The sequence below is a fragment of the Palaemon carinicauda genome, chromosome 6, assembly GCF_036898095.1.
Source record: "Palaemon carinicauda isolate YSFRI2023 chromosome 6, ASM3689809v2, whole genome shotgun sequence".
Classification (NCBI taxonomy): domain Eukaryota; kingdom Metazoa; phylum Arthropoda; class Malacostraca; order Decapoda; family Palaemonidae; genus Palaemon; species Palaemon carinicauda.
The window spans coordinates 26297238-26306252 of record NC_090730.1 but is presented as its reverse complement, the minus strand read 5'-3'; the positions used below and the strand labels follow the sequence as shown (position 1 = coordinate 26306252).

The 9015-nt window shown below is 41.3% G+C and overlaps 1 long non-coding RNA gene across 1 annotated transcript; it reads right to left on the bottom strand.

Annotated features, from left to right (window-relative positions):
* Window positions 1–1090: 1090 nt before the first annotated feature.
* On the bottom strand, window positions 1091–2870 carry LOC137642059 (uncharacterized). Its single transcript, XR_011044632.1, has 3 exons — window positions 2780–2870; window positions 2077–2608; window positions 1091–1435 (listed from the first exon to the last, which is right to left on the bottom strand). It is a non-coding gene; the product is annotated as an uncharacterized lncRNA (long non-coding RNA).
* Between the last annotated feature and the right edge of the window lie 6145 nt (window positions 2871–9015).

Here is a 9015-nt window from a genome sequence, read left to right as displayed (position 1 = left end):
GAGGGATGAAAATTGGAATAATTAACAGTACAGTCGTCATTGCAGATACTGTAGTAGCCAAAACAGTAAAGTAGGAGTAGTAGTTAAAAAGTAAATTCTTAGCTAATTTTTCTACAATGGCTTTTACAACCAATGGGGGGAGGAATATTACTTGGGATCGTTAGGCCAAGTTGACTTAGCATCGTGCTACTCATCTACGACCCATACCTACTATCACAGTAGCCTATACAAGTCAGACATTGACCGACTACCCAACAAGGTCTCTGATGGCAGATAGAAAGAGCAAGACTGATTTAACACCCAATTTTTTCATTTAAACCTCACCAACCTTAAGATACAGGTTGGAGGTTTCTAGGCTTTACGCCTATTTCATAATGAAGTAGCCAGTTACCATTAAATTGAAATTTTAATGTAGCACCAGTCTCTGGTACCAGGCTGAAAATTACTGTTGGCCAACAGATAGCTCAAAATTCATAGAAAATTTTACCTAATGACCATTAACCAATTTGATATTTTTTCAAAGTACCAACGCAGTCAATATCCTTACCTACCACACCAGCCATATTTTGCATGAAAAGGGAGTTGTAAACTTTAAACATTACCATTAAAACTCTAGTAAGCAATAAAACCTTAATTTTCAACTCCTACACCTTTTGATGCAAAGAGCTGTTGAATTTCTCAAGTCATCACCATCTTTATCTTAATATTTGTGCTTTTATTTTCCAGAATATAGTCTTATATAGAATCTTACAGCACTTAGAACTTCGTAAAATTTAAAATCGAAGACAATTTAAAATGGTTTAGAAAAAGTACTTTAATATATAACTGGACAAGTATGATTTTTAAATAAATACCAGCTATATTTTCAAGAACCAAGGATAAAAGATTTCATAAAGTTAAAACAAATGTAATAACAGCTTCCTTATTTGAAAAAGTTTAAGGGCAATTTTCCCAGATACTTTTTAATATAGATCTAACCTCAGTGACGGCAAGGCGTCTTTGCTACCCAAACCATGCAAAATAGCTATTAAAACCTTAATTTTTACATTATGTTGAGGGCATTTAAGACTAAGTAATGAATACACATGTATGCGCATTAGATAAAATTATATTTGCTACTTCACGCTGGATCTCCCGCAGCCAACAACTTTGCTGTGTCTAAATCAAGAGAAATATGGACAAGCCAAATTTCATTTATTGTAGAATAAACTCAAACTTCCTCCAGCCTTCAAAAGGAAGGCCTCTACTTTAGCCATCTTAAAGTCATGGAAGTGAAACTAGAAGACTACCACAACTACCTAGTTTGGACAGACTTGTTCGGTAGAGCAGAATTTATCATCGGTCACCCACAACTCAGCCATGTTTAATATAGAACTTTAACTATATTGGACAGACTGTTCAGTGCATGTCGAAGCTCTTTCTCCAACCCAACAACCTGCGAAAAGATGATTATTAGACAAAAGGCAATTATATATTTAAAGCCCTATTTTTCTTTAAAGTGGAAGTTTTGCAATAGTTTTCCAAGAGATCTTAATAAGAGAAAAGCTGAAATTGACCGTAGTAACTAAATTATTCAATGACAATTTTACGCAACCAGAAAGTTTGATCTAAACCAGCTCAGGAAACGATGTAAATAACAAAACCTTTTTAAATTTTTAAGTAAAGTGATAAACTTCAAATATTAAAACACTAACTAATATATCCTTAAACCTAAGTTTCCTTAAACCTAAGTTTCCTTAAACCTAAGTTTCCTTAAACCTAAGTTTCCTTAAACCTAAGTTTCCTTAAACCTAAGTTTCCTTAAACCTAAGTTTCCTTAAACCTAAGTTTCCTTAAACCTAAGTTTCCTTAAATTTTTTTTTTTTTTTTTTTTTATTTTATTTTAATTTTTTTTTTTTTTTTTGGCATGGCATTGCACTGTAAGCCCTCCTTTAACCTACGGTAGACAGAAGTCTACCGTAGGTTAAAGGAGACGTCCTCACACACCCCAGGGGCCTCGCCCCTGGGGGGGAGGACTAGCTTACAGTGCAATGCCAAAAAATATTTTGGAAAATATACTAAAGGAACTTGTCTTACCTTTTTATTTTGATGAAAAAAATAGTTACCAACATCCGTTACATCAGCAGCTATCCTTTATAAGGGCCATCCATACTCTTGAACGTTATATCAGCTGTCTGTTGTTGGGGTTATCCATACTCTTGAACGTTACATCAGCAGCTATCCTTTATTAGGGCTATCCATACTCTTGAACGTTACATCCGCAACTGTCTGTTGTTGGGGTTATCCATACTCTTGAACGTTACATCAGCAGCTGTCTGTTGTTGGGGTTATCCACACTCTTGAACGTTACATCAGCAGCTATCCTTTATTAGGGCTATCCATACTCTTGAACGTTACATCAGCAGCTATCCTTTATTAGGGCTATCCATACTCTTGAACGTTACATCAGCAGCTATCCTTTATTAGAGGTTATCCATACTCTTGAACGTTACATCAGCAGCTATCCTTTATTAGAGGTTATCCATACTCTTGAACTAAGACAATAACTGGGCAATCAGTAGCTTTCCTCCATTGGGTGTGTTCCAAATAAGGTCACCAACGCACAGTCCTGAAAAAAAAAATACTGTTGAAAAAAACAGTAAGTTTTTTTATTCCTAGGTTACATTGCCCTGTAATACAGTAACATATCGAAAAAAATAAGTTGTATCACCAAATTTAAACTACAGAATTTAAAACAATCCAACAACAAAACCAAAGAATACAAAACACAAATTCTTACCAAAATCCAACTAGAGCGTAGCACACGCCAAACTTCCCAACCACTGACACTACCAAAGAACACGAACTTCCAAATAGATATTCACTCTCCGTTAGTCTGAAGAAAGGTTTAAATATACAGCCAATGATGCAGCTAGAGTAGTTCCTACTTTAGGACCCTTGGGTGATTTGTCAAACGAACACTAGATGGCAGTAATATCTGACGCTCATTTCTACTTATCAAGTGTGAATAAAATATCCCTTTTTATGGTGACATGTATAGTAATAATTAATCATTCGTGTAAAACATAATCTTAAAGGATAATAGATTTTATTAATTTGGAAATGTAGCCTACGTAGGCAATGTCTGTAATTACGACATACGTATATGAATTGTTGAAAGTATTAATCTCAATAATTTGTGATTACTTACCTGCCGCAGAGAAGTGTTATTTGCTTATTATAATCGAGTAATGTCAGTAATAACGTGACTGCATCGAGCATTTGAAATAGAATTATGAATATCATAAAACAACATTTTGATATTTTCCCGAAGACCGTTGTTGCCGATACAATAACAAAATTTCTCTGATATTATAGTATAAAGCAGATAATATAAAATACAGGAGAGACTCCAATTTGTATCTCTCTCTCTCTCTCTCTCTCTCTCTCTCTCTCTCTCTCTCTCTCTCTCTCTCTCTCTCTCTATTATATATATATATATATATATATATATATATATATATATATACATACATATGTACACACACACACACACACACATATATATATATATATATATATATATATATATATATATATATATATATATATATATATATATATATATATATATATAACGGATTTTGAGCGAAGCGAAAAATCTATTTTTGGGTGAGGTAGCCATGTCGTCCTGATGGAAGTTCCTAATAGGTAGCTTTCTAGGGTATATTTGACTACAGTGATATTACCAGAAAATTTTACCTTAAGGTATCCAGAATTCTAACTCCTGGAGCGAATATCCCTAAATAATCTCACAGGGATATCGCATAATATCAGAAGTTCTATGAAGATAGACCTTTAGGCACTCCACTGGACATAGAGATGCATCTTCCTTCAGAGGGCAGATTCTCTAGGGACCCCACCTGTTGGTGGGTAGCTTGTTCCTGGTAAGAAACGTTGGGTCTGGAAATAGATTCAGTTCTCCCTCCAAGAACTGGACGTGGCCTTCCTCTCTAGAGAGAGCCACTATTTCACTAACTCTGGCCCCCAAAGTGAGTACAAACAGAAATATGACTTAAATTCAAATCCTTCTAAGCGCATTCCTCATTGTTCATTATTTATACACCATGAAGAATCATATCTAATGACCATGCAAAGGGTCTTTGGAGGCGCTGAAGGGCTAAGCCCACCATGGACCTTTGTAGTTCATTAAGAACGTCGTTAGAAAGGTCGACCTGTAAGGCATATGGTATCTGAATTGTCAAGGCAGGCTTGAACAATAGAATTGTGTTGGCTGCTAAACCTTGCTCATGAAGGTGAATGAAGAATGATGAATAGGAATCTGTCGGGATTTCTTTTGGTTTCTTCGCCTTGACAAAGGATAGCTATTTCTTCCCTGAAGCCTCATAATGTCTTCTGGTTTCCTCCAAAAGTCTAAACTGACTTTTAACACCGAATTTTTTTTCTCATCGCTAAGGATAGAAAATCATGAGATGTAGGTTCCGTGTTTTCTGTGATGGAGCGAAGACAGTCGACTTCTGTACTCGCTGAGACAGGGATGGATCCGGTAGCGGTACGAATTTTAGTCGTAGTTTCAATGCCAGAGGGAACCACACGCTATTTGGCCACTTGTGGGCCACCATTGCTGCTTTCCCTTTGAAGGATCTCAGCTTATCGAGAACCTTCAAAAGGAGGTTGTGCGGAGGAACAGATAAATATTGGACCATCTGTTCCAGTCTAGGGACATAGCGTCCACTGCCTCCGCTAGCGGATCCTCTATGGGGAAACGTAACAATCTATTTTCTTGTTGTAATTCGTCGCAAAGAGGTCTATCTGCAGCTCCGGGACTTGGCTCGAGATGAAGGAGAACTATCCTGCGTCAAGGGACCATTCTGACTCTATAGGTGTAAACCTGGATAGAGCGTCCGCTGTCACATTGCGGAACCCTTGAATGTGAACTGCTGACAGGTGCCATTTCTTCCATTCCGCCAAACGGAATATGGCCAACATCACTTGGTTGATTTGAGGTGACCTCGACCCTTGTCGATTCCGGCCTCTCACTACCACCTCGCTGTCTAGAACCAGTCTTATGTGGGTCGAGTGGCGAGGAGATACTTTCTTTAGTGTCAGAAGAACTGCCATGGCTTCTCGAAAGTTGATGTGAAATGACTTGAAAAGATTGGACCAGGCTCCTTGGTCTCTCTTCTGATGAGAGTGACCTCCCCAGCCTTCCTTTGAGGCGTCTGTGTGGATAGTTACTGACGGGGGAGGAGGTTGAAGAAGTATTGATCACTTCAACTGCTTGGCATTGGACCACGGCTTGAGAAGCGTTCGCAGTCGAGTCGGTAGAGGTCTTATTAGAGATCTTCGCGCGTTTGATGCGTATTTTCTCCAGACTCCTGTTGCATCCTTTAGCTGTGCTCTTAGCACTGAGTCTGTTATCGAAGCAAACTGTAGAGAGCCCAGCACTCTCTCCTGTTTGCGTCTTGATATCCGATTGGATTTCAATAGTCTCTTGACAGATCCTGCTATTTCTTTCCTTTTCTTCCCAGGAATGGAAAATCGATGTGACTCCAAATTCCAGTGGAATCCCAACCACTGAAATTTTTGAGCTGGAGAAGGTCGAGACTTTTTGATGTTGATCTTGAATCCCAGATGTTCCAGGAACTGGATTACTATCTTAGAAGCTTGCATGCATTCTGTCCTGGATGCTGCCCACACCAGCCAGTCGTCCAAGTAGGCTACTACTTGGACCCCCTTTAGGCGTAATCGATGGACGGCTGCGTTCGCGAGCTTCGTGAAAATCCTTGGGGCTATGTTTAGCTTGAAAGGCATGGTTCTGAAGGCGTAAAGTTATCAATGTAACTTGAAGCCTAGGTAGGAGGAGAGGTGACGATTAATTGGAACGTGCCAATAAGCGTCAGACAAGTCTATAGAGACAGCATATGCCCTTCTGGGCAGTAGGGTCCTTATGTGATGAAACGTGAGCATTCTGAACTTGTAGTTCACTATGAACTTGTTGAGTGGCGACAAGTCTAGAATGACTCTGAGTTTTTCTGAGTCTTTCTTTGGAACACAAAACAGCCTTCCTTGGAATTTTATGGACTTAACTTTCCAGATTACTCATTTGTCTAAGAGTTCTCGGACATATTCTTCCAGAACGGGGGATGAGAGTTGGAAGAATTGAGGAAATTGAGGTGGAGGACTGCTTCAGCTCCAACCTAGTCCATTTTTAATTAGGCTGTGGGCCCAGGGATCGAAGGTCCAGCGATCCCTAAATAGCTGTAGTCTCCCTCCTACTGGAAGTATCTTACTTCTGCTGTTGTGGACCTGAGGCCTTGCCTCCTTGACCGCATCCTCCCCTGTATCCCCTTCCTCTTGAAGGGCGTCTAGAAGAACCTCTGGCTGTTCCTCTAGCTCTCGAACGAAAGGAAGAAGTCTGCCTTTCGAAGGCTGGGTTAAAAACTGGCGACTGTGTCGCCACTTGTTGAGGTACCAGCTGGTACGTGGTTGGAGGTTTTGCCACTATCTGAGGCACCGTGGTCACAGGAAGTCGTTGTTGATGTTGCTGTCGGTAGGGTTTAGCCGGCCGAGAGGATGGCCTAGGCCTTTTTGTCTTCCTCTTGGGTTGGGGACCTTCATCCGGAATCTAAGCCCTACTTTTTGAGAAGGTTCCTATTCTCTGTGGCAGCCTTGTCTACTACCTCTTTAACCACTTCATTGGGAAGGAAGTCTTTACCCCAAATACGAGAGGAGATCAGTCTCCTCGGTTCGTGCCACACCGCAGCCGAGGCGAACACGAACTCTCTACAGGCTCTCCTAGCTTTAATAAAGCTATAGAGATCCTTCGTAACTGTGGCCAGATGGGTTTTGGTCACAACCATGAACATGTCCTGGTTCTTGGGGTCACTTGCCATCGTTTCTAGTGTTTTTTGCAACATCGATGCCGCAAGTCTTTCTTTTGTCTCTTGCTCTCTACGCAAGAGAACCTCCGACAATTTTGGAAGTGCCTCAGCGAACTGGCGTTCAGCAATATGAGCTTCCAGCTTCCCAACTGAGAAGGTAAGGTGTACGTCCTTCCAGTCTTCTTGGTCCAAGGGCAAGGTCAGAGATAACGGCTTGCACTCCTCCAAGAAGGGGCATGGTTTCCCTGCCTCCACTGCCTTTAAGGCTGCCTTATATCCCTTTTCCAGGAAGGGAAAGGCTCTGGTAGGAGAGGCCACAAAGGAGGGAAGCTTCTTACTCAAGGCAGGCACCTTTGAGTTAGTGAAGCCCCTCTCTTTCATCGAGCTCGCTAGTAAAGTCTGAGCTTTATTATGGTAAAAAACTATGACCTCCTTGGGCTCCGTCTCCTCCTTTGAGGCTGGCTCCTTCCTAAGACGGCCATAGCAGTCCGGATAAGAATCTTTGTTGGGCCAAAATTCCACTTCTTCCAGGGGAATTGCTCCCAACTTTTCTGAGATCATGATCTTCCCGGTTGTCATTGGCATGTGTTCGGCATACCTCCAAGGATTGGTATCCGAGCACAAAGGAAGATCCTTCACGCTGAGCCGCTTCTGGGGCCCACGTGATGCTGCAAGTCTACGTATCTCCAGTTTCATTGCAGCTTCCTTCTCATCATTCTTCCTTTGAATTTGTTGGATCATCTCAACAATGGAAGAAAGAGTCCTTCCCAGTTCATCTGGGATAGCAGACGATGTAGAAGGAACAGGTTCTGGGTCCGGAACCGATGTAACCGACACTTCGTTGATTTCTTCCTCTTCTACTTGAAGAGCCTTGAATAGCTCCTCCTCCTGACCTTCTCCTAGAAGGTCCTTCTCAGTAGAATCCGACACCTCCGACATCCTATCGTCCAATTGGATGTCTTGAAGGGCGGCCGAGACTTCAGAATCTACCGGATTCTGGGCAGTTGGTATCTCCACCTGAGGCTGGGGGATGATTGCATCAGCCGATGCTTTAGGGAAAAGGTAGGCCCTCATCTTCTCATTTGGAAGGTAGGGACCTGAGGTGTTTTTCTGAAAACCCCTCACCCAGGATCGTAACGTTTCCCTGGCAGCATCCCTTGACTCCGTCGACTTAGGGTTGTCAAAAGCCTCGGTAATCAGGTTAGAACAAACTGTACAAACCTGAGGGTCCCAATAGCGGAGATCACCTCTGGAGGCTGCGCATGCTGCGTGCCTCCTGCAATATTGATGTCCACAGAAGTTCTTACTGCGGACATTACAGAACACACTCCCGCACTTCGGATGGTCCTACTGTAAAGAGAAGAAAAATTCATGAGTATCAAGTGAAGGCTTTCACTTATATTGAGACATTTAGCTTATATAGAAAAGATATAAACGAAAAAAGGAAAGACACATACTTGTATTTCCTGTCCAGTCAATTGCTGAAACCTCCCGAGATATTAAAACTAAGCCTAATTCTATTCTAGAATACCCTATGTAATTTCCTAAACGGAAATTTAAGGTGTAGTTCACACCTTGAGATAAAGTTTTAATATACGGGATAGAAAGAATACAGAAAGAACTTACATTCTATATATTGTACGGTCTCAACAAAAGGCTGTACAAGATAACATTAAGTATGATGAAGAACTTTAGTGTTATCACAAGCTCTGTACAGTAGTTTCTGCTAATGCAGTGTGTACTACACTACAAATATAGCAACTACTGTACATCGCATGCTGTTGTGCCGGCTAGCACGCGCCAGTACATGCCGGCGTGCGCCTGCACGTGCCGGCCGGCAACTACCCCTGTATAGTTCAAAGATATACTATCTTTAACTAATAGGCGGCAGCCCACTGATTCGCGACTGTGTGCCGGCCGGCAATCATTGCCAGCCGACGGTTGAAAACACTGTGACGAAGCCGAGAGAGGGAGTTGTGAACTCAAAGGCAGATTGGAAACGACTGAGTTATATATTAAGGAACACTCTTCTTTATATACAAAACCTCAAGGCAACAGGACATAACATGTTCGAGAGACAGACAATGTTCAGAGCAAAACAGCAGACATGAATTTTCATGTTCGTTTGAAT